We start from the raw sequence: 25,889 nt of genomic DNA, 5'->3' as shown, positions 1-25,889 counted from the left end.
CTTTCTCTCTTGCTCCCGCTTAGCCCTGGCAACTCTTAGGTGAGGCACTGGCAGCCATTCCCCACCAGTGGCAGGACAGGGTGGTGATAACAGGATGCAGAAGGAGGGTGACCTCTACTGGATCAGCAGCTTCTGGCCAGATCCTGATGGTGTTCAGCTAGCTGAGTGGTGGAGTAATCAACTTAAATTCATGCTCTTATTTTCCAGCAGTGTCTGAAACATTAACTACAGTTACAGCAGCCTGGTCTTAAGTTTTAAGCAACTTTGCTCCTGGTTCTGTATCAGGAAACCAGTCTGCCAGACCATAATTATCTTCACTGGCAGTTTCAGTAAGTTCCTACTAAAGATAGCTTGGGAGGCAAAAGAATAGTGAGTGGAAAGTGGAGGGGAAAAAAAAAAAAAGCTTTCACTTCACTGACTTCATCTGCTAGTAAAGGAGAAAATTCATCCTGCCCAGGGCAGAATCTCAACATCCAGTCCAACTCTAATTACAGGGAGATGAGCTGTTGATCTTGGCTGCTGAGCAGCTATGTGGGCAGAAAGGGAAGTTATAAAATTTCCATTGGAAGCCAGTCAACTTCCTTCACTTCTCTGCAACACATCAGTCCTATCAAGTCCCCGACCATTCAGGGGTAGAAATGAAGGAATAAAAAGTATGAGGAAATCTCTAAGAGAACTGGAAAGGTTTATAAACATATGCAAGATAAATGTTCTCTACCTTACGAGCCAGTGCAGGGAGAGCTAGGTACTGCCTGCACCTGTTTCTGAAGATCATTTGCTTAATTTTCACTAAAATATGATTCAGAAACTAATTACTGTTGATTTTGGCCCAGTAATACTCTACAAAATAGAAACTTTCTTTTTTTCAAGGAGAAGATGAGAACTTAGAGTCCTTTAACACTTTCAATCATATAGAAAGTCTTTTTCTGTCAACATCTCAAAAAAAATTGTAATTTGAATCTCTTCCTTTTAATGGAGAATTAGCTCCTTGTCATGTAAAATTACTATATTGAATCTGTGGAGTGTGCAGATTCCTGGAAACAAAACAGCATCTTCAGTGTGCAGCACAGGGTACTCATTCATCCTAAAGATTTCAATTCTATCTAAAATTACAGTATGAATTTAAATGGAAAGGCACCTACAGACAGTTCACACTGTCATTATTTAAATATAAATAGTTAAAGATGTGCATCATTTTGTTGCTATATGCTATATGTGGCCTTAATTTACACTTTCATAGAAACAGAATACATATTTCTGAGGCATGATGTTAGAACAGAGAAGAAATACGTACTTGAATAATGCTGACACTGAAATGCACACTTATGCTAATTCTGACTCAGATTATGGGATACTGCACATGTACTACCATCTTAAGTCCTGTTTTAAAACATCTGTATATCTTGAGCTATGCATTTTCCAGGCGAGTTCTTCAAGAGACACGAAACGTATTTCAGGAACAATAAGAATGTTCTTATGTGTTCACAACACAAATGAACTTGAAGAGCTCAATTCCATATCAAAAACAAAAACAAAAACACCCACAGATCTGATCTAATTACTGCATGTAAATTCTCAGAGGAGAAAATACTGGATATTGAACAGTTCTCTCATTCAGAGGAGGTAATCTGAACCAAACAAGTTGCTTTTGAAAATAAGGTATTCTTCCAAGACCATGATCTTCTTGGAAAATGCGTTTTATCAGATGCAAAATAAAAGGCTTTATACATAGGAAACTGTATACAAGCAAAAAGTGTCCAAAAGGTCCATTAGGACCTGCAGTAACTACTGCTAATTCCTAACTTAAACAAAATTTTAACAAAATGTTGAAAACTCGAAAGTTGTAAAATGTCTAGGTGAGGAATCAGGTGAGAAAACAGGACTTTTGTCCTTTGACAGTCCTAATTCTCCAATGGTTCTTGCCTCTCTCTATCACTCCTCTTTTGCTTACTGCTCACCAGAAAGGGTTATTCCTACTAAAACATTTCAGATTAAATACATATACAGACAGTATATCTCAAACTCAGACAAAACCACAGGTTTAGCAGAAGTGAAACTATGGAAAATTATGTGCTAAAATAGTATTATTCACCTCTCTAGGTACTTCATCTTATCCGACCCTGAGATAACTCCCAGACTGTCAGGCTCACACCATAACTAGAGAATTTAGAAATAAGTGAGATGAGGAAGCAGTGCTTTGAACGGAGAGGCTCAAAAGGAGGGGGAAGTATTTCGTAAGGTATGTGCAGTGAGAGTGCTGGATATTTTTAGCAAGAGTGAGAGCCAGGCCTCTGAGGGTCTCTGAGGCTTGTTCAAACTCCAGGTTTCACCTCATTCCTAGAGAGGAAAGGGAGGAGAGGAAGAGACCTTTGTTTTCTCTCTAGTAGTTCCAGTGGCAGAAGGACTTGGAGGCTTGCAATACAGGGGTCTGAAGGAGGAGTGTCAAAATGAAAAATGCCTGAACTCAGGGGAGAGGCGTGGGGTCCGAGTGTCACAGCTGAGGTGTCACAAACTGGTAAACATTAGCAAGGATGGAAGGGGAAGCTGTGGCAGGGCATAGGTTCAACAAGATGTTTAGGAAAGGCTGAAGCAACATGGACTGAGGGGACAAAGGTGGGCCTGAGCAGGAAAACGTTGAGGAGATGGCTTAGACATGAATGATGAAAGAGGAAAATACAAGAGCAAAAACTGAAGCAGGAAGGTCTGAAGTGACAGTTTCAGGAGCAGGAGATTGAGGCTGAGCGTGTCACTGCTGGGGGGACTCGTGAGCTGAGAACTGAAGTGACTTGCAGGAAGTAATGGAAGCAGAGGAAACTGTGGAAGAAATTGTTAGAGGGGAGTGCTAGAATGACCTTTGAGCAGCAGAAGGTAAGAAGTGCCTGAGCTGAGTTAGGCAAGGACAATGGGAGCAAGAGAGACCTCAGGAATCATGAAACAGGGTGAAGAGGACCCACTTCAAGTGCACGTACACAAATGCACACAGCCCGGGAAACAAGCAGGAGGGACGAGACCTCCAATCACCAAACTATGATGCTGTTGGAGTAAGGGAGAGGTTGTAGGACAGCTGGCACAACCGGAGTGAGTGATGGACGGGCACAAGTTCTTCAAGAGAGACAGACGTGGAAGGTGAGGGGTGAGGCTGCCCTCAGGGTGAAGGAGCGTCCTGAATGTGTGGGGCTGCTGTATGGGCTGGGTCTGTGGGAGCCTGTGGGTGCAGGTCAGAGGGTCAGGTCAGGAAAGTTGACCCCACGGTGGGAGCGTGAGCCCCTGGGCAGGGCGAGGAAGCGGATGAAACCTTCTTTAGCCCACCGGAGGAAGGCGCTGTGTCACAAACCTTCATTCTCATGGCTGACTCCAACCTCCCTGACATCTGCTGTCAGGGCAGGGGGGTTGGGCTGCCAGCAGCCAAGGTGATTTCTGGAGGGTGTTGGGGATAACCACGTGATACAGGTGCTGGGCGGGCCAGCCAGGGGTTGACACACAGCTGGACCTGCGAGAAGGGGGAAGTGGTTGTGGGTGCGATAATCAACGGTTGCCTTGGCAGTAGTGATGGTAGTATAGTGGAGTTCAAACTCCTGAAGGGTGCGAGCGAGGCCGGTAGCAGAGTACAGATGCGGGGCTTCAAGTGGTCACATTTGAACTCACCCAAGGATCTGGTACAGGGGATACCATGGGAGGCAGCTCTGAAGGACAAAGAGAAGGTGGCAATTCTGTAAGAATGGCATCCTTCCAGCACGAGAACTGTCCATCTTGATAGAAAAGACATCAGCGTGGCTAAATACAAAGCTCACAACAGCTCCAACAGAAAATAATTTATACAGGAGGTGGAGGCAGGAGCAGGCAACAAAGCAAGAATGTAGAAACATTGCTTGGGCGTGCAGGAATGACATTAGGAAACACAAGTTTGGCTAGGTTCAAGGCTGGCAAGAGACATCAAGGGCAACAAGAAGAGCTTCTATTGCTACCTTAGTGTTAAAAGGCTGAAGAAGGGAAATGTGGATACGCTGTTGAATGGGAGATTTAGTGATGGTGGATGCAGATACACTTCAGTACTCAGTTCCTTCTTTGCCTCTGTTCTGTGATAAAGTGATTGGATTTGTCAAAGAGGGCCATTGACCTCAGCTGTAGCAAGGCTTTGGCGACGTCTTCTACAATGTTCTTGCATCCAAGTCAGGACAGTAAGGCTGGGTCGACAACCAGATGATCACAAAAACCTGATTGGACTGCTGGGCTCGGAGGGCAGCAGTTAATGGGTCGTATTCTACCAGGAGGCCACTGACACAGTGGGTACCACAGGGGTCCGTCCTGGGGCCTGTCCTGTTAAACACTGTACCAGTGATGTGGAGGAAGAGACTGAATGACACTTCATCTTTTGTTCAGATGACACCAAACTAGGAGGAGCAGTTGATGTGCTGGAGGGCAGAGCAACTGTCCCAGGGCTGGGCAAGGAGGAAGGGCCCAGCAGGACCCTGGTGAAACTCAGCTGAGACAAAGATGCCCTTGGGACCGGGCCAGGCTCGGCCAGGAAAAGCACGGGTGAGGTGGCAGAGAAGGGACCGGCTGGCTGGGAGCAGCGGTGGCCTCAGGACAGCCGTGGGCAGGGCCAAGGAGATGCTGGCAGGCTGAGGGCAGGGCCAAGACAGCCAGTGTCAGGGAGCACCGGGGCTCCGGTGGGGCAACGAGAAACTTCATCATGATCAGAACAGTCAAAGAGTCGAAATGGGGCTCAGAGATACTGTTAAAGGATTAAAGATCCTTTAAGGTTTCCTAGTCCAGACTGGAGAAATCCCTAAGGAAACTCCTGCTTTGAGTTAGAGGCTGGATAAGACACCCCCCAGTCTGAATTATCCCATGATCCTATCGTTAGGACTGTGGTGCTGAGAATAGAAAAGGAAGTGGTCAGGTAACATGTATGGGAAATTGGATGTTGGGCAGGAAAGGATGAATTGCCATGCCTAGGAACTTGACCTTTAGTTCAATAAGTCCTGAAGAGGCTGGTGAAGAAAAGGGACTTACAGAGGAACTTTCCAGGAAAGGATAAGAAAACTGGATGATTGGAGTGTAAATTGTAGAAAATACTCATTTTGTAGGAAAAATTAAGGAATGCACGGAATGAACGGCACTAACAAGCTTGAAGCAGCACTATTTTAAGCAGACAGTGTATAGTAATAAAAGCTCAGGGCTGGATCTGTGGATTCATAACCAGTGGCAGTCTAGACTATGAAAACTGTATAACAAAGATCTTGGCAACCAGTAGTCTACTGCCAGAATGTAGGACTCTGTTTGCTTCTTTTAACTGCTTAAGCACTGTGCAATGAGGCAGGGTGAGCAACTGTTCCCAGTTCTTCATCCCCTGAGGACAGGACTCAGGACTGTACAACGGTGTAATGAAGATGTCTGTAACCAGGATGCATTTCTGGCACTAATGGAAATGCTTGGTTCTCCCAGTTGGCTTTAAGTCGTAGTGTGCTCACATTTATTACACATTGTATATATTTCCCCAGATAAAGGGACGTATTCTGAACAGTAAGGTGTTTTGATTAATAGCCGTGTCAGCAAATGCACTTCCTGCAGAAGGACTATTTTCTTTTTGTATAAGCAGTAGGCAACTCGCAGATGTTTGCTGGACTACAGAAAGGCCTGGGGAAAGACTCTGCCTCTTTACCTCTGGCCAGGAGCCCAGGAGTAGGATGTGTTTCAGGGACGCAATTCACCTTCAGGACTGTGCTTGCACTGCTATACCTATGTGGCTTAAAGCAAAGTCACAATTTACCTGTTAACGGAAAAGAATTGGTTTGCTTTATAACATCTCACTCAAATTGTGAAGTGCTACATAAAACAGAATATATATACATTCCTTCTTCAAATGAACACAGCAATTTTCTTCAGTAAAGTACCTAATAAAGCCTGGCAAATGCTCGATCACTTGGAACTAGCTAGTTGAAAAATATGATTCAGTTTGCTGGCAAAGTCAATGTTGTATTTCCAAGTTAAAAATCTGTAGTATTAAAAAATGTCTATATATCATAGTTCTAACCTGCCTAATAAAAATTCCTGAGTAAAAGAATATTCTTATAAGAATACTTCTTATTTTTGCTGTTAGAGTTCTCTGTACTGCAAGCCAGAGGATCCAAGAAAATACTATGGTAGGAAATCAAATGTCATTCAGTGTAACACTGAATACTTTATCTATTCATTTACTTATTATGATATGGATGAGCATGTCTATTGCAAAGCTATGACAGCTTTTTCCCACAAATCTTTAAGAAAATTCATGGATGTGAACTAATAAAGCATCATAACAGCTCCATGAAGCAAATAATGAAAGTCATCTGACTACACACTGATAGAGTACTAAAATAACTTTAAATAAGTTCTTTCAAAATGTACAGTTTTCAAGATGGGTGATGTACAGTGGCTCCAGGGACTGAAGTTTTTTTTTTTTTTTTTTAAACATTCATTAATGACACATGTGTCTAAAAACCAGAAACATTTCAATCCAAACTGTGATATTTTAGGCCCCTCTGGTTATCTATCTTTATGGAACAGATCGATTTATGTTGGGCTTTTTTTCCTTTCAATTACATTGAATACCATCTGCTATTGTGTTCTGAGAGTGACAAACCATGTTTGTTCACATGTCAAGTGAAAGCTTGTGACACATAGGTTCCTAAGGAGAATTTTATATGTCATCGTGTATTTGGCCTTTTGCAGTGTATATTCATGCTAATGCCTCTTCTCCATTTCATTGCTCTTTTCCACCTACTGTGTTATACTTGGCCTTTGCATTACAAGTCTGGAACATAAAATTAAATTCCATATGTGCATTTAAAATATGTCCTTCCTGTATGCAGTAATGGGGTTGCTACTTAAAAGGCCACTGACAGCAAAGTGTTGAGGAATGTTACTGCTTCCCAGGCATTTGCTTTTGCATACAGGGAGAAATAGAAACTCTGTAATTTCGGGTTGACTGTACTAGGCCATAAGGTCATCAGCAAACATTTTGCTCATTGTTTTATGCGTTTATTACAGTTGCAGAAGAACACAGTAACATGAGTTCTGAATAGTAGATATTGCATAGATTATGTCTCTCCCTTGGTATTATAGTTATGCTATTCCCCAGGAAGTTTGGCTCCCATCTTAAACACATGCTCCGTATCTAGTGAAGGTTGAAGCCATTCATCCTTAAGGACAGTGAAACAACTAATGAAGAGGTGTAAGAGCGCAGTGAATAGACTTGCACAAGTTGCAAAAGATTTTAGAAAGGTTGCCTTTATTTTGACACGAACAACTCTCAGCCTTACCCACTATCTGAACGTGTTTGATCTCTGAGGGACTAACTGCAGCGGATCACGGGCAACTGCAATGGTAAACATTTGTAACTGCACTGGCTCTAGATAAACTTTGTAAATTCACTCTCTTTGTCTGTTTTGTTACACATCATTTGCTATACAGCCAACAGATAACTCCCCTGGCTATGTCTACGTCCAAATGACTAACGTTCTGTGTAGAAATTACAGTTGCAAAGCTGAATCCAAGTTCAGTTTTAAAAGTAATATTTGAGGATGTGGAAGTAAACAATAAAGGAAATGGAATAAGTTTATCCTCTTGCCTGAGGATTGCTTCATTATTTGTCTTTTTTTTTTTTTTTTTTTTTACCTCTGTTCAATTTTGATAAAGTTGGGGTGATTTTATTTCATGGAGAATGAATTATGTTTGTGCCTCAGGTCCTAGGGTGCTTTTCCAGTGTTGACTGTACTACACGGAAAATTATCATGTGTGTTAACAACATACGGTTCTACATCTAAAATACAATATTGCAATAGCAGTCTACTTGATCTAATCTGAATATCAAGTAATTTAAAGACTTTAGCCAGTAGTAATCTAAGTATTTCCTTTCTTGTGTGATTGACAGCTAGCATTACATTATTTTCCTTAGACACCTACAGAGAGAAAGAGAGAAATATATATTACTGCGTGTTTCCATGCTCATTTTCTCAGCAGTAGGGCCTGCTTAAATAGCCTTCTGGAATCAATTCTCTGTTGTGAACACTCATTCCTGCTTTCTTTTCATCTGTGCTAGCACAGTTATTTGGCGGCTACAGTACAAATCAGATTATGGAAGTGAGCTGGATAAAAAATAAAATAAAACAAAACAAAAAAAAGCCACCATAACTTTTTTATTTTTCATCTAGCTCCATTTCTTGATACAACTCACAGTGTGGAACTATGTTGGCTCAGCTTGGGGAGAAAGCTGCTGAGATGTGAGCATGAGAGGTGGAAGTACCTTGAACTGACCAGGTGTCTGAATTTGTAAATGTATCTACACTATCAAATTAAAATATATTTAATTTAAAAAATTAATTTCAATTGCAACATGTCCACAGCTGCATTAGCTGATGTTGCATTTTGAAGATATACTTCCATTTTTAAAAAGTTCTCTCTGGTCATGTAAGCATATACTTTATTTAGTTTGTCAACCTCATGTATATTTATACATGTGTGTATGTTTGCATGTGTATGTGTGTAATAGTCTTTAATAAAGGAACACTCTTGACTGGTAAGAAGTAGAGATTCAGGGGAGTTAAAGTGAACTTTGATAAACAGGCAGGGCAAAAAAAGCAGTAGAAGTCAAGCTGAGAAAGAATAGATGATATTTTTTCTATGTTGCAGATATATAAGTTAAGTTACCAGTAGAAGTATTAGTCAGCTTCCTATTAATTGGAACTTTTAATGATAAATAAAATTTAGTGTACAGCATGAGGATGTAGGCACTGAACTCTTATGGGACAGATGCAGTTTATTTCTTGTTTTCAAAACCCAATGGTAAACTACTTCTGTTCTCTATGAGAACAATTTTTTGGTTAGTAGCAACTACAGCTGTTTCGTAGCTGTCATATTTTCACTCCAGACAACAAGTAAGCCAAAATCTACAAGTCTACAGACTCATACACCCTAAATTCCGCCTAAGGCTTTTTGCTTAGTGTTTGGTATAGGCTAGCTGCCTTCAGAAGCTTAGAGGCAATCTATTGGAAACATGACACACAGCAACTTATGTCATCTGAATGCGATCGCTCTCTTTAGGCCATAGTCCTTTTTACCACATTGTGGAGTTTGTTGTTTGTTTTTTGATTGTTTGTTTATTTGGTTTTTTTTTTGTTCAGAGAGAAATTTTACAGTTGTTCTCTTTCTCTAATACTTCTCTACAGGTCTGCCCTACCATAAATAACTCAAAAAGTTTTGTCTGAAGCTTGGAAAAACATGACTTTTTTATTGATAAGGATTTCAATATTTTTCATGTCTTTAGTTGAAACAAAGTAAAACAGAAACTGTAGCTAGCTCTCTTTTTCATAGTTAGTACTTTTTTTACAGATACTGTATTGCTGTGACTTACCGAAGAACTTTATGACCCATTTTCACCCATGACCATTTCATTCCACCTGATTTTGGGGGATGCTCAATTTTTCCCCATTCTCTCTTTCCTTGGTCCCTGTATACCCAGGTTTCTCTTTGGAGGTGGATCTTTGTGGTTGTTCTTTCTCTTCTAGTTACCAGAACTTTCATTTCTTTCATAAAAGTCAGGGTCTTCATCCTTTGGTTGTGTGATACTATTCACATCCAATACTCTTTCTGCTTTCCCAAAAACATTTAACCCTGACGCAGCATAATCTGGGCTGAATTCTTTTCTGCTTGTAATGAAAACTGATCATAGAGATGAGAAGTTAAGCCAAAAATGAAAGGAGGAAGAAAAGGCTGCTCAGAGCCAAGTTACTGGGAGCTTTGAAGCAGTCAATATTATATTTTCCAGCTGGGCATGACAGCAGCGCCCACTCTGTGCTGCAATCACACTTCTTTGAAGTGGATAGGCATTTCCTCAGTTCTCTTTTTCCCTGAATTTTTGTGATTTGCAGCTCAGAAATGCTCCAAAGCTATCCTATTTTTTGCGTATCTTGCCCTGACCCTTTAGCCATGTATCTGTCAAGGAGTTTCCTATATACTCCAGGAATTCATGTACTTCTGCAGTTTGCTAATTCACTTCCTTTCCCTTGGCCACTCTAGTGTTCTGCTTATCCCAAATTTTATTGTTCAATTGGTACTCAAGATCTTCCATTTTAGATGCAACAAGGAGGATGAGAAGTAAAATGAACAGGAAGCTAACACTTAGTGCTTTGAAATTTTTTTTTCTTTTTTTAGATTCATTTTAACACGGAGTTTCATCAATATTTAGGCATTATGAATTGTAAGAAGCACAGATTACCAGTTCAGCATACTTTTTTTTTTTTTTTGTAGTGGGCTCCACTTGCTTATGTTGTAGGAAAAGTGTGAGCCTTGATGAATGCAACAGCTTTTGTTTCACTATTACAAGACAAATATATTGACAAAATATAATTTTGGGGAAAAAATATGAAGAATTTTGCGAAGTACCATTGAACTGTATTTCATTTGTTTTTATGAGATTGGCAAGAAAGAAAAACATTGGCTCCTAAGAGAGATGTTATAGAGACTGCCCTGCATTTACACTCTGCAGTGATTTGCCTGATGTTTGTCTGTAGCTTATATAGCCTTGATGAAGCATCTATCACAAGTTTGCAAATCAATAAACATATTTCAAAAACATAATGAAAAAACAATCACGTATAAAAGTCACTAGGCCCCATTTGGCTTCAACTTCCCATTGAAATTTATCTCACAGTTTATACAAAAATGCAGAAATTGGAATAAAGTCTTACAATGTCTTTTTTTTTTTCATAAATCTCACAGTTAAGAGGTATACAGGGATTAATTACAGTTTCTGTATTTATTTGCTTCCTCTGTTGCATATCCAAGAAGAGCCAACATCTGGATCCAGAGTTTTTAACAGCCTGCCTTTGACTGGCAGCAGGTTTAAGGTATGAATGTAAAAAAGCCCCAGTGGATCTGGCCTATATGGATGATGCCTACCACAGCGTCACAGAATTGCAGAATCACTGAGACTGGCAGGCACCTCTGGAAATCACTTGGTCCCACCCCCCTGCTGGAGGGCTTTCTCCCTCCACATTGAGTCATGGGGTTTAGGGTGGAATCCCTTGCTTTCTGAACTCCGACCCAGTCCCAGACTTAGTCAATGGTTCACAATCAATCCTAGATACGCTTAGCGAGGTTTGCAAATCCTCATGCACTTACTGAGGATCTGTCGCGGATACTGAGTCCCTCGACTCCAAGCAGTAACCTTGAGAGGTGTCCCAGGGCACCTTGAGAGGCGTCTCTCTCAAGGGGAGAATCAACATCGTGCAGCTAGCTGCCGTGCAGGAGAGCTCAATGGGCTCTAGGCTGCAGTGCTATTCATGAGCACGGAGTTTGACTCATACTCATACAGTATTTGGGGTGGAGATATACTTTATTTTGCTGACTTCATGCCAGATTTAGGGAAAGATGCCTTTTTTGCCAATCTCATGCCGTGTAGGGGAAAATGCCCTTTTGCTGTTCTTATGTCCCTTTCTGACCCCGCCATTTGCAGTCACTATCACCTAGTTCCTCCTGATCAACCCTGGGTGCTGTCAGTTATTAGGTGTCAGTTGGAGGCCAAGACAAGGGAGTTGTACTCCGCCACACCTTGGGCTTAAGATCGGGGGAGGGAGGGGAGTAGTCGTGCTCTGCCATATGAGCCCAATTGGGGCATGAATATCTCCAAGGACGGAGACTCCACTACCTCTTCGGGCAACCTGTTAGAGGGTTTGACCACCCTTGCAGTAGACAAGTTTTTCTCCAAGAAGAGTGTTTGAATAAGAATCTATGACATGAGATCCAAACCAAGCTGGTCTTACTATTAGCGTCCTAAAAGCAAACAGGGCTACTCCTAATTCAGCTGTTGGGCCAATGTTTAACACACAGTGTTGCTTGTGTATCTTACAATTTTTAAACATATTACCTTGTTTGTTATTTTACTAACGTCCTTAGACTGTTCTCTATCTCTGATCACAACACAGCATACACAGCATGTAATGAAACCTAGCAAGAAAATATTTAAGTTCCCTTCCTCCTTTTACTTCTTCTTCATATGTTATGGCTCTATTTGATCTGTTCAGGAAGGATTTATGAGCTCAGTAAGCTGCTGTGAAGAGCCCTCCATTAGCCTTGAAATCTCTGGATACAATCCCCTCCCCCACCACCCCCACCCCCCAATATTCACCCATGGTTTACTTTTGTTACAATAAATGCGTGTTTCCTGTTGCTGCTACAAGAAGTTCACTTTTGGTTGATTCATGTTTCATTGTATTATAATCTTAAAAAATACTACAGTTCCAAAGAATATCTGATTTAGTGGAAAGCTAGTAGCAGATATTTGCATAAAAATTCATTCACCTCTTTGATGGAAGACTAGGGGTGACTATGTCTTATTTCCATGCAAATGGACAGAGCTTCTTTATTCAGACAGTTTGCCATACGGTGGGGAAAAAAAGGTAATTTAAAACTGTGCAAGATTTATAGGGCATGGGCGATCCCCATTGCGTAGCAAGATACCGACTACACTTGATAATACTGGTACATCTTTGTAATAACAGCCCATTGTAACTGAGGATTAGGCATCTATGGTCCACTTAATGGAGATAACACATTTCTTAGTCTTTTTATGATGCCCACTGAAGGTGAATGCTGGGTGGGAAGTTTCCACAGGAAGAGCGCACTGCCTCATCAGAAATTCGCACAGCGAGCAGGCACCTCTCACAACAGTGGAACGGTGGCACAGAAGGAGCTGGGATGAACACTGACCAGTATTTCACTAATCAAGGCCTGCCCCATGCATCGATGGTCTTAAATAACTTGTTGGAGTCATTGAGGCTGGTTAACACGAGATGAGGATCTGACTTGAAGTGTTTGTTCAAGTAGAACTGAAAGGCACTGTGCCGTGCTGCTATAGGAGCAGCACCACTTCAGGGTATGTATGTTGGCAGGACTGCCTCCTTTCCGTGCTGTGAGGATGGAAACTCCTGGGTTTAATGCTACGGACTTCTGTTGACACATTTGTTCAGTGCTTGGACTGGCTCTTCAGCTGCTGGGGAGAAGCTCTTAGCTTAGCAGAGGCCAGTAGTAAATGAGCATGTTTTTGGTTCTTTTTCTTGGAATGGCTTCTTCTCTTTTGCATAGCATTCTTATGAAAAAAAAAAAAAAAAGAAAGCATAAAAGCATAAAAACTAAAACGAGGAAGCAACGGAAGTTATTATCAGTTTTTTTTCTTGGCCACTTGTAAATAGGGCTCCTTATCATTTATTCTAGCTGGGATGAAGTCAGCTTTATGCAATGCTTTACAACGATTCTCTTTTTGAAACAAAACATTCTCTAAAAATTATAAGCTTCTTATTCCTCTCAGTAATAATAAAAGAATAAAATTCTTTGTCACAGGTGAACACCTGAGAGTATGTTTTCCTCGCTGGGCCTGTCCCAGATGCATGAACTTAGCAATAGTTAGTGAGTGACAGACAACCCAGGTTATCCTCCGTGGAGCATCTCAAAGACATTTCCCCTGCAAGCTCCACGAATCACCTGTCCACTGTAACTTTTCTCAGACTTCCAATTTCTTCACATCCAACACTTCCCATTGTCTGACTAATGATACCTTTGAGGTGTTATCCTCCAGGTAGTGTACCTTACGCATACATCCATCTCTGACTGATATGTGTGCCAGAAGGATATTATCCACAATAGTCCTGGATTCCTGCAAGTGTTTTACACATGAAGGAGGTCATATATATTGTCACTCTCCCGGGCATGGTAACTTTGCACTGACATGCAAATAAATTGTCCGTGTGCAAACCATGTGCATGCTCCTGACATTGTACATGCAAGAGAGAAACTGAAGACAACACTCACTGAAAGAGTGGTAATGTACATCAGAACTACTGAGTGTGAGAGAGTTTGAGAGAGTTTTCAGAGCTCGTGTTTTTTGCTGCAGAGGAGGAGGAGGAGGAGAAGGATGGTTGCCCCCTGCCGTGAAAGAAGGGTTGGATTGCAGAGGAGGGAAAAGCAGCAGATATCGTGTTCATGGCCTTTAGCAAGGCCCCTTAGGTGGCACTGACCCACCGTGGGGCTGCAGCTGGGCAGGCACAGCCCGCTCCGTGCTCGTGAGCACAGCCCGGCCCAGTGGCAGGAAGGGAGCCCAGAGCCGCTGTGCTGCCTCCATGGCCCAGTGATGCTATAGCTCCTGGCTCAAGCGCAAGTGACTAGGATATTGCCTATGCGTTAGTCGGTACCGACTGATGCGATAAGTTCGACCAGTCTTCAAGCAGGTCCAAAAGCAGCTTCTTTTCCCGCCTAGGTGCTATAGCGCAAAGTCACCTTTTAATTTCTTTTAACTATTTCCCTCTCTCTCTTGCTGTGATGCAGTGACCCTCTATTTCCCTTCTAAGCAAGAACATCTTCAACAGGAGGTGTGGAAAATAAGTCTTTAAGGGCAAATGCTATTTCTTCTTGAGAAGTGATATCTGTTTTTGGAAAAAGTGGTAAATCCCTGCATACCAGTAGACTTTGCAGATGTACTGAAAGACTGAAGAGATTACATAAAAGTCTAAGAAAAGTTTTTGAGAAATATCTACCCAGGTAGCTTGCTGAACTCTAGGATGGGCAAGGTCTGAATATTTATCCTTGTTAAAAAATTTTGCAAATTCTGAAAAAAGATGCTATAAATATTGATATTTCCAATGGCAAATAATGATTCTTTTATTTTGGCTTAATTAAAAGATTTTACTTCAACTTCAATTGCTTCTGGTTTCGTGTAATTTTCTGGAACAATAGCTGATAGAAAAATAATTTCCAGTCTAGCACTGAAGACGTATCCAGGTAGGCTTAAATCTTTTGTTTCAGTCCTCCTGAAGTCTTCAGTTTGGATGAAATGTAAATGGATTTATTATGAATTGATGATCATTTTGACGCATTAAAATGGCATGCTCGTTTTAACTCTACCGTTGGGCAATACACTTCAAAGGAATATTAAGTTTGCATTCTTCTGATCAGCTTTGTTCTACACGTTCCTCAAGCTGTTACCTGTTGACTTTTCTTTTAAAAAACCCAGCAACAACAACAACAACAACAAGAGCCCACAAAACTCAAAAATCAAAGAACCGAAAAATGTTAGGCTTATTTTCTTAGGGAAAAAAAGTTCACATAATCCAGTATGGGGACAAACTTCGACTCCTCAATTTTCTAACTGCTGTTTTTTCCTTAATTTACTTAGAACACGGGTAACTGTAGAACTGATGCTAGCTCTGATCAAATCTGAGCCAGCTATGATCTTTTTTAATAGTGCAAGTAATCTGATCCTAATTTGAACTAATACATTCAGATTTAGTGGCAAATCTAAACTAATTGCTGCTAAAGATATCAATATTCAGTTTTCCATGGAATATGACGTCCTTTATTTTGATTTAATGCTGGTAGGATTTATGTTATTTAGTCAACTGAAGAGCTCTTTTATTCTTTTTGTAGCATTACTTTATTATAAGCAGGAAGAGAAGAAAAATATCTCACCAACTAACACACCATGTGTACTATACCAGTGTACTAAATAGTCCGTGTTTGAATCCGCTTTGCTTTTGGCCAAAGACATTGGGAAATCCATTAACCGCACAATAAAGTTTCGCCTGTGATGGAAAATTAATTGTAGATCATTTGAAAAAAATAGGAGGACTGGAAATTGACAAGCCTCAAACACCTGAAAGAAGGTTTTCAGAAGGATTTTATAGCTTCAAATGCTTGTTTCTTTGCATCATAGCTGCATAGGAGTTTTTGTACATTTTGCTTACAAATTTTGCAGGGGCATGATATTTACCATTACTGTATGAATGAAGGAATACTTATTGATATTGTAAAATGAGACTTACACTTTTCCAAGCAAAATATTTAATTTTATAAAATTAACCTCCTGTCAGTGGGATTTTGGGATTGGTTGATATAGCGGAAAACCCCCCCCAGCTATTTTGGAAGCCATTTTCTTTAGCAGTTTATTGTTTGTTTGTTTGTGTGTCTATTTACAGATGTACAATGTTTGGTAGTAGGTTATTCTAGCTCTTTTCTTGAGGAAAAATTTACATATGACCAATCAAATGTCTTATTTTTATAATTCACCATCACAGAGTAGTTCCAATTTTTGATGACTTAGATATTTTATGTTTTTGTAGAATTTCAGACAACGATAACAGTCCAATAACAACAACAGAAGAGAAACTGAAAATTAGATATTTCCATTCCGCTTTAGCACCTAGTATTTTCTGGAAATATAAGAGAAATGCATATACTATGGCAATTTGTTTTTTCAATAGAACACCAATGATTCAAAGGTTTTTGGTTTTGTTTTTTAATTCAAAGGAATTAAACTGCCGTGAATGAAGAACCCAGTGTTCCCAAGGCTGAAGATTTTTTAACACTTAAGGAGATTCTAACTCGTAAATCAGCATTTAATAAGCTGATATTGTTTTTTTTGTCTTTAAGAGTAAGAACAGTAAGCATGCTTTATTCGTAAGTATATGTTTCAATCATACTAACTGCACTGCCAGCAATTAGGGTTCCAAGGAACAACCAAAGGATAAACGTAGTTCTGCTTTCAACCAGTGCAGGAAGAAATGAAAAGAGCCAGAAGGTGGCAGTTTTAGACCATTTTGAAAAATACCTCTATCGTAACTACACTCCTACTGTATGTTCTGAGATGTTCAAGCCAGTAACAATATGAAAGATAGATATAAATGACTGATCCTCTAATATAGCCGTGGGAGAAAGAAAACAAAAAACTTTCAGAGAAATGGTAAATTCAGTCTCAGTTAGTTTAAACATAAATACAAAGGCTGCTATTCTGCAAATAGTAGTAGTGGGTTTTTTTGTTGCTTTTTTTTCACCCAGAAGCTACTCAATTTAATATATAGATATTTAGAGAAAATATAAGTACATTTTCACGTAGAATATGAATGCTAATGCCTTTGGAAACCATCAAGGTGACAGCATCCATCTTCTATCTTCACTCATAACTCATAAATATCCAGCTAGTTCTTGGCATGACTCCTAATTTGTCCAGATGATTTAACTCAGGTGTTTTTCCTTTCTTTCCTAAGATCTACCTTTTCCAGGCATACAATGATGCCTGGAAAAGGGCAATACATAGAATGTAAAGTAAACTACTCATTTCAACATACTAAAGATAGACAACCAGTCAGCGAGGCAGAAAAATTTCCTCCTGAGGAGACTGGCGTGCCAAAGGAGCTCATAGCTAGGTTCTTAGTGACCATTAGGTCATGGGTAAAAGCACTCAGTTATGTTTTCAGACAGACAATAGTTTTGTTTTAGTGAGATAAATTGTTTCTTTTGGGACATAACCCCATGACAGAGCAAACATGTTTTAAGTTGTGAAACGATTTTCCAGTGAAAACTGCAGTGGAACCTCTAACCTCACCAAAGAGAAGCATGTGTTTGTGAGATTAAGGCTATATGGTGGGGTGTTCTTCTGCCTGCAGCTTTGTCCATTGGTAAAGGTAAAGTACCACGCATGACATGCCAGGGGCTGGAATATAAAATAAGTTTTGGAAAGTTGTGTGATTGGAGAAAATACCATTTTACAATAGGAAAACGCTCTGACTTTTCATATAACTTTAGTCAAAGAATTTCTGTCTTTTAGATAAGTGAGGGGAAAACTCAAAAATGACAACAACAAAAACCCTCAGACCCTTAAAACAGAACACTCGTATGCTCTCCTTGAAAACTTTTTCCAAGGGACAATTGACCCCTTTTTGTTCTGGCTTTATACTACTATCTGGCGAAGAAAATAATATTTTAAGAAACTCAAGGACATAAAGTGAACAATTCGTAAAAAGCAGAAGAAACACAGAAAAGAGAGCAGGGCATATTCAGCTGTGAGGTCAAATGCAGGAGAAGAAAGGAGGGAACTAAGGTTCAGAATCCTAAAAGGGCCAGCTTTGATGAACTAAAGGAATTGCAGTAAAGTCAATTGGACTGAAGAGCTCAGGGACCTGAATGTGAAGGCCTGGAATTTCTTCAAGTCACACTACTAAAACTATTAGGAGCTGCTTATCCCAAGAAAGGGAAAGGTTTACAGGAGGCTCTAAACCTAACTAAACAAATAAGCAGCTCTAGATAGAAATTGTAAATAAGCAGAGGGCTTACAACAAGTGGAAAACAGGAAGAAGCTACAAGTCTGTAGAAGGCAAGAGGGTGATACATCAAGTGAGAACTAATGAAAGTCTATTTGAGGGCCTACACCTTGCAAATCAAATGGAGAAAACAAACAAACAAACACATAAACAAAAAACCCCAAAAGCTCACCTACACTTCAAGTGCTGGAAGCTGAATTAGGAAAAGGAAAGAAAAGGGCTTGTTAGAGAATGACAACGGAAATACACACAACTCCAAGGCATATCAATGGTTTTCTTCCAGTTTTCAAAATGAAAGCTTCTGTTAACCTTGTAGACAAAGACAAGATTGATACTGACAGACTGGAGTTTTCCTATGCTGAAGTGATTCTGCAAGATGTCTCCTTTCTCCTAGGACTGTGTGTGGACAGCAGTCTTAACTAGCAGTAAATTGCACCTCCTCATCTGGATCAGCTAAACTGAAAATGAGTAGAGGAAGGATCGTCAAGTTCTTTCATCCTTCTCAACTTTGAGGAAGGCAAGAGTTATGATTGTTCTTCTAATTGCCTTTAAAGTACCTTAATAGAAAACTGTATCTATGCTGCATATGCACATATTTTCTCTGCATCATAATCATCTGTCACCAGATATTAGCCTAACTCAATTGTATTGCATATCCAATGCTACTTTCTGCATTATCTGAATACTGACTGTTCAGGACTAAATACCTTAGGTATTTAGATTAAAAGACTTAGAAAGATAATAATAATAAAAAAAGTTTCCTGAGCTACTAAGTAGATCTATATACTACGACAGAGAAAAAAAAAGGAAATGACAACAGTAAAACAACAATAAAACTAACTTATATAAAATTCAATGTTTGAAAGGAAAGACAGTGAAATGAGCCATCTGTAAACAAATAATGCTGAGAAGTCTACATTTTACAATACCACAGAAATAAATCCTTGTCAACACTCCTTCTATCTTAATCCTATGTTTCATGTGATTCATACACTTCTTCGAGGAGAACTCGGGGCTTGGTTGCAGTCCCAGCTGCTTCTTCCTATCAGTGAGTCCCAAAGAGCTTTAGAGAAGATGACCGCATCCTTGTCTCTATGCTATAGATAGGAAAACTGAAGCACAAGGAGGTAAAGTGGATCATCTCGGGTCATAGTTGCCCAAGGCAATATGAACAAAACGCTGGTCTCTCAGTGACAGATATTAAAATGTTTTTTTCCTTTCTGAGTTAGTAGACGTAGCCCCTTCCTAAATCTCTCCTAGTAAGTATTTAGGCAGTACAGTGGATATGGCAATGATGTAATTTCCTTGCAACACTGTGTGAATTCAATGCAACAAGTATTAGATTTTAATTATTTTTTTATCCTATTCTTTAAAGTATAAAAAAGAAAAATATCCTCAATACCCTAGATTTGCATTTGTAACTTTGTTTGATAAGTTTAAAAGTCACCTGAGATTCAAAACCTGTGCCAATTAGGTATACATGAAGGTAATCAAAAGAGAACTTTACTCAAGAGCTCACTTTCTCCCACGTGAGGTCTGACCTGTACAGATTCCTTCCTCTCCTTCAGCAAGCTTTGCTTTAAAAGTCTTTGCTCCTTGCTCTTCTCTTCAAAACTTGCTCCTTCTATGCCTCTGCTTTTATGTTGATCACCTTACGATACTCATTTACTGACGACTTTTTCTTTTTAAGTTTTGGTACTCTCAAAGTTCAGGTTGTTTGAAGCGCAGATTATCTTTATGAAAATACCTCTCATTCAATTAAACTATGTCATGACAGCAGTGCTCATTATAGTTTCTATTAAAAAGGTTCATTGCTTTCTCTTGAGTCAAATTGATTGACTTATTGTGAACTTGATCCATCAAGCACATAATGTACTATGCAAACTTCAGAACAGAGCTCATTTTTAAATCAGGAAATATAAGCTATAGTGAAGACTGGAAGTGAAGGATGCTGACCCTGATAAAAGATGCCCATGTAATTTAGATGACTTCATTGCTCTTTGCATCTGCTGGAGACTCTTTTGTAAAAGAAAAGGTTCTTACGGTCTGTAGGTTGCAGGAGCAACTACCTTTAAAAAAGCACAGATTCATGCCATTGAGTTGTTATGCCCCTACCTTTATTCTGCCTCTTTGCACATGTTTGTTTAGATGAAAATTAGCTTAGTGTTAAGTGCCAATACAATGTTTGCTTTCAGATTTAATGGCGCAGAAGGACTCTGAGGGTAAACTTTAAACTCCATAGAACAGTGTTTTTAATTCCTATCTTTACCTTAGATCCAAGATACATGATCACTCTATGTTCTTTCTTTTAGTCTTTTTCCACTATAAAGACCAATAGGACTTTTGTATGAGGTAATATTTGAAGTCTGGACTCTCAGTTTCAAATAAGGAAAAAACTTAAGGTGCTGACCTTATATTCCAAATTCCACCTCAAGAGAAGTCTTGCCTTTTAAGAAGTGCTATGGGGAAGACTTTTGGTATGTTCAAGTAGGTGTTTGCTTGTAGGTGACAGGGTAGCATATTTCAGTTTAAAAGAAGAGATTGAAAAGTGTTCTTATATTTCATATTCCATTGAATTTAGGCAGATAGTCAACTACACTTGACAATATTCTTTTAATTAGTGAATGGCTTAAAGGAATCATGCCACTCTTTATAATTTGTCTGAATGCAGAATATTCTCACTGACCAGAACATTTACTCAAAGCAAAAACAAATTGCAGCAGCCCAAAGTCATACAGTTTAGGACCCTCACAGCCCAGAACTTATTTTATAGCTTCAGAAGTCTTTTGGATCACCTCTTTTAAGAGACTGAGATCACCTTCTATAGCTACCCTTGAATATAATTGTGTAATCTCTTGACAGCTTTCTTGATGGGTCAGCAGCTACTTTTCATTCATCAGGTAATTTAGTTCTCTTTTTCTATTTAGTCAAGAACGTCCTGCAAAAAAAACATGAATGAATGCTTTCATTCAAATGCAGACTTTGTACAAATGCTGCACAAAAGAACCTAGGACTATCTGAGTGTATGAGTCTTTGGCCAGAAAAAGCATCAAGGAAATTCAAGTTAGAAAAATGTAAATACAAACCTGTAAAAGGCTAATATTGTTGTCTACCAAGGAAATTTTACACAAATAATGGAGTGTTAAATTCATGACCATTTACTGGTTCATAAGCTCTGGCAAATATTGCTATTTATTATTCATCTACATCCACAGGACTGAAATGAATGCCATTTCTAAATCCACTAACTGCATCTCTGTATCTATCTATGTATTTGATTCATTTCAGGAATTATTTCCAGTGCAATCTGTGAGGGTTCAAAGCTGACATTTTTCTTAGGCTGTTGGCAATAAAGAAAAGAAGCAAAGCTAGGCAAGGCAAGTGCAGGGTCCTGCATCTAGGGAGGAATAACCCCATGCACCAGTACAGGTTTGGGGCTGACCTGCTGGAAAGCAGCTCTGCAGAGAAGGACCTGGAGCAGGGGGGTTGGACTAGATGATCTCCAGAGGGGCCTTCCAACCCTGGCCTTTTTGTGATTCTGTGAAAGCTACCAATTTAGGTCCATTCTGACCTCACAAAATATCCATATGTGCACACTGTGATTCTTTTTAGGGCCCATCTTCACTTGGAAGTAATAAAAGACAAGCCAGGCCAGTTTGTATAGTAAGTCAGAGTCTCTATACAGCTTTACTACACTTCATCAACAAAAAAAATTACTTAAAAGTCCTTTTAGACTTCTGGCTAATCCTCATCCTGTTCTTTATTCAATCCCTACTGATTCTTAGTGTTTGTGTGGATTTTTATATCATGCTCATTCTCACTGTGGGGATATATGGTGACTACACACGTCCCCTTCCTAGCCAGTGGTCCTGAGGCTGCTAAAGCAACCATCACATAATTCTAATCCGTGTTAGAAGTTAGCACAGTATGAAACCACTGAGGTGCGAAAGTGGCTATCTTTGTACTTGTCTTTTTAGGGAATACAGTCCCTAATCTTCTCCATTAGAATATATACCTTCAGTATTTCAAAATTTTCTTGTATTTTACTTGTTTATATTTTACTCACTTGGTCATTTGTGCAAGAGAACATGAGAATTCAGGTAATTTATATTTCTCGTCTTTTGAGATATCTAGTATGCAAGTGCCTCTCATCACTTGTGCTGACAGAATTAATTCTCTTGAAACAAAAATTTCATGGTGGACCATTAACTCTAATTTTTTACATGACACTCACTGTGGCTATCCTGCCCTGTCAAGAAAATGAATTTTCTGACAATCACTGATGTTTCTGCCAACTTTCTGGCAGCAGAACCTCACATACAGATTTTACAAAATCTGACTCACCACTTCTGCTTCCTTTCTGGTGTCCTTTGTGGAATTCTGATTTTTATTGTTAAGTTTTTTAAAACTTTGGAGAGCATGTTTGAATATTAAACAGGGAAAAGGGACACAAATGTCATAGGTTTCCTTTGAAAAACTTCTTCAATCTCTTTTCAGATTGTTTTAAATTAGAAATACATTTTTCCTTCTTGGTGAAGAGGGCTTTCTATTTCCTGTGGAAACTGAGTAGAAAAATGTCATGGAATAGATTGGGAGTGCACAGTCACTGCCACAAAGTGAAGGACTAGAGAGGGGATACACTTCTGAAAGCTTTTGTAAGCAATGATTGTCAGCTATTCCAGCGGTGGCAGGACAACACAATCCAGAGAGCTTCTGTCAAGAACTTTTCCTCATGTCATCCCACCCTTCCCAGCTGACACGGAAGACAGTAGCATCCCGTAGATATTTCTTTTTCCCTTTGGAGAGCATGATAATGACATGCTCTCGGTACCAATGAATTTTTCTCATTACTTTTAAACTGGAGTTGTGGTTGACCAGAAAAAACATTTATTTGAACAGCTCCATGGGTGTGTCTTTGTGAACCATAAAGAGTTCGTACATACATAACTGTGTAAATAACTGATTTACCTACTTATTAGCACATTTTGCTTGAAAAAAATCTTTTCTTTTTGATTATTTTTGTTGGAAGGAACAGGAAAACCACAGCGTGTTTGCTTAACATTGGAGTGGGAGGAGTGCGGAAGAGAGAGAAAGAGATTCACTAGTCATGCAGAAATGAATCTATGGAATACTTATGAGGTCTTTGAGAAATGACACAGGTCTGTCATTTCTTAGCCTTACCAAAAGGAAAACAATCAAACAGATAGGCACACTTAATTTATGAGATTCAGACTTTAGGAACTGATTTAATTTTGCTGTAGATATGTCCAAAACCAAGTAATTTGTTTTCTTTTTAAAGATGAAAGCGTATTTGTTTACTTATTTGTCTTTCATTTCTGTAGTTCTTTCAAACTGCAAAATATATGAAGCCTTTTGTCATAAGTTTCAGAAAGACAGTCTTCTAATATTTGATGCTTGAGATATCTGTCCCCGAATGGGGAATATATTTATACAAGTAAGATAAAATAAGGTTTAAAGAAGAAACTGTTCAGTAACGTTAGTTAAACAAGTTCGCGTTCACAGGCATTTAATTAGGAGCATTATCTAGGGAGACATCATGCTAATAGACATCTCCACAACGGAGAGGGAGCAGTGAGCCTGAAAATAGATTTTTTTTTTTTTTTTAAGTTCTATAGAGGAACTAAAAAGGGAATAATTGTTGGAATGTTGGAAGTAAGAAATATCATGATATGACGGTAGTTAAATTTAAAACAATAAGAAAAGAAAACTTAGAGGATACGATCTTAACTCTATAAACATTTTCAAGATAACAGAATAAATTAAAACAGTAATTCTATATAATTTCTGAAGACAACAGGAGAAATACAGCTATTAGAAGCTATAGGAAGGAGTTGAAGGCTAGAATATATGAAAACACTACTATCAAAAAAATTTAAAAACATTGTTAGCAATGGACAGCACATGCTTTCTTTCTGTAGAAAAATAGGCAAGTTAATATAGAAATGGGAGTAGTCTGAGAGGAGTTGCTGCAGAAACAGACAATGAACATATTAACTCTGCTATCTGAAAGAATAAAATATTCCAGTCTAGCGCCAGGTGTATGTTTAGCTGTATGGTAAAAGTTATACATTTTTTTCAGGTATTTGTCTATAAATCCTACTGACAAATCCAGTCTTCAATCCAAGAATACTCTACGTAGTAAGAAAAAAAATTCAATCAAAGCCTGTATTATCTCGATCAAACAGAGGGATTGAATTACATATGAGAATCTCCTAAATGACAGGATTTGCCTTTACAGCATAGTTATTATCTCAGGCTTAGATTATATGCGCTCAAATATTTTTATTTTACTCACTTTTTTTCTTTACAATTACATTTCCTATTAAGTATTCTATAATCTTGTGATGAAGTGATTAATTCTGAAATCTCTGAATCCTGTTTAAAACATTAATCACTTTGTGGTAAATTAGCTTAAGGCTTATTTTTCTTCACATTTATAAGTTGCTGTGGTCTCTGTTCTTCATTTCATTGCTGCCTCTTCATGAAGAAAACAACACCTTAGGTGTAAAACTATTGCTGCAAAAATTCACAGCATCTCAGTCAGAAATAGTTTTCTGCTCAAAGACTCTAATGCAAGAATTCTAATAGCTAAATGGTTGGATTAGTTTTGATTTCTGTTCATCATTACTTTACCATGTGAAAATTACAATTTTTTACTAAAGAACACTGTTAAATAATTTACATGTGTATGCTTATTATGTTGTTAACTAGGAAAACTTCATGTCTAAAATCAGAATTAGACATTAGTAGTTTTGCAGACTTCTCAAACTATATTTTGGATTTGCAACTACACTTATTACCTCCTGGTCATTTCAATCCAAGCCAATTTTCACAAATATTGAGACTTAATATAACAAGAAATCGATCAAACAGGAACAAGACCAAAATCTAACTGTATAAAGCTGCATAATCAATTGACCTAAAGCAGTAAAACTCTGCTGAAAGGAGTGGAGTTAGCCTGACTAATGCAAGCTGCAAATGCGTTCCCAAACAATTTTCTCTTTTTAAATCTTTGTTATACATTCATCTCAGAGCTAATATCTGTGTTCCTCCCTTCTTTCTGCTATCCCTTCTTGCTGCCCTCATCTTTCTTTTTGCTCCACAAATTCTTGTATGGAGACACTTAAACCAGGCAACATTGTTTTATGAAGAACAGATTTGGTTAAACATCCTCACTACAGTTTTGAGAGAATATAGACTTAACAAATAGACATAGCTAACTATAGCAAACACAAGCTATGTTAACTTTTACTTAGAATAAGATGTAAACACATTGTGCTGTACTGTATTAATAAACATGATAAAAATTGTCTTAAATGGCTTAACCATGTAATTAATTGACAAGCTTCCAAAAGTAGTCACTGTAATGAGTGTCACTACTATAGGGATGTTTTATTAGTGAGAATTTTATTCACTGTGGAGATTTCGTCTTCAAAATTGTGTGGAGAGGATGCAGAAAAAAACATTTGAAAATGTCAAGGAGAAAATGACTCTTTAATGAGAAGAAATTGACTCAGAAATTTGAGAGATTTAAAGAGTTCGGTCTGACAAACTTGTTAGAATGAGAAAATGAGGAGTGATAAAGAGAAAACAGGAGGTCCTAAGTTACTCTTTAACAGAGAAAGGCAACAGTTGCAGCCTGGGTTGAGATGAGTTAGGGTAGGTTCTGTATTTTGAGACTGTGAGAGTGAACGTGCCTGAGCACTGGAGCAGGGACACAAGTTGCCATGAGAAATGTGG

This window comes from Struthio camelus, chromosome Z, assembly GCF_040807025.1.
Source record: "Struthio camelus isolate bStrCam1 chromosome Z, bStrCam1.hap1, whole genome shotgun sequence".
Taxonomy (NCBI): domain Eukaryota; kingdom Metazoa; phylum Chordata; class Aves; order Struthioniformes; family Struthionidae; genus Struthio; species Struthio camelus.
This window is presented reverse-complemented; position numbering follows the sequence as displayed.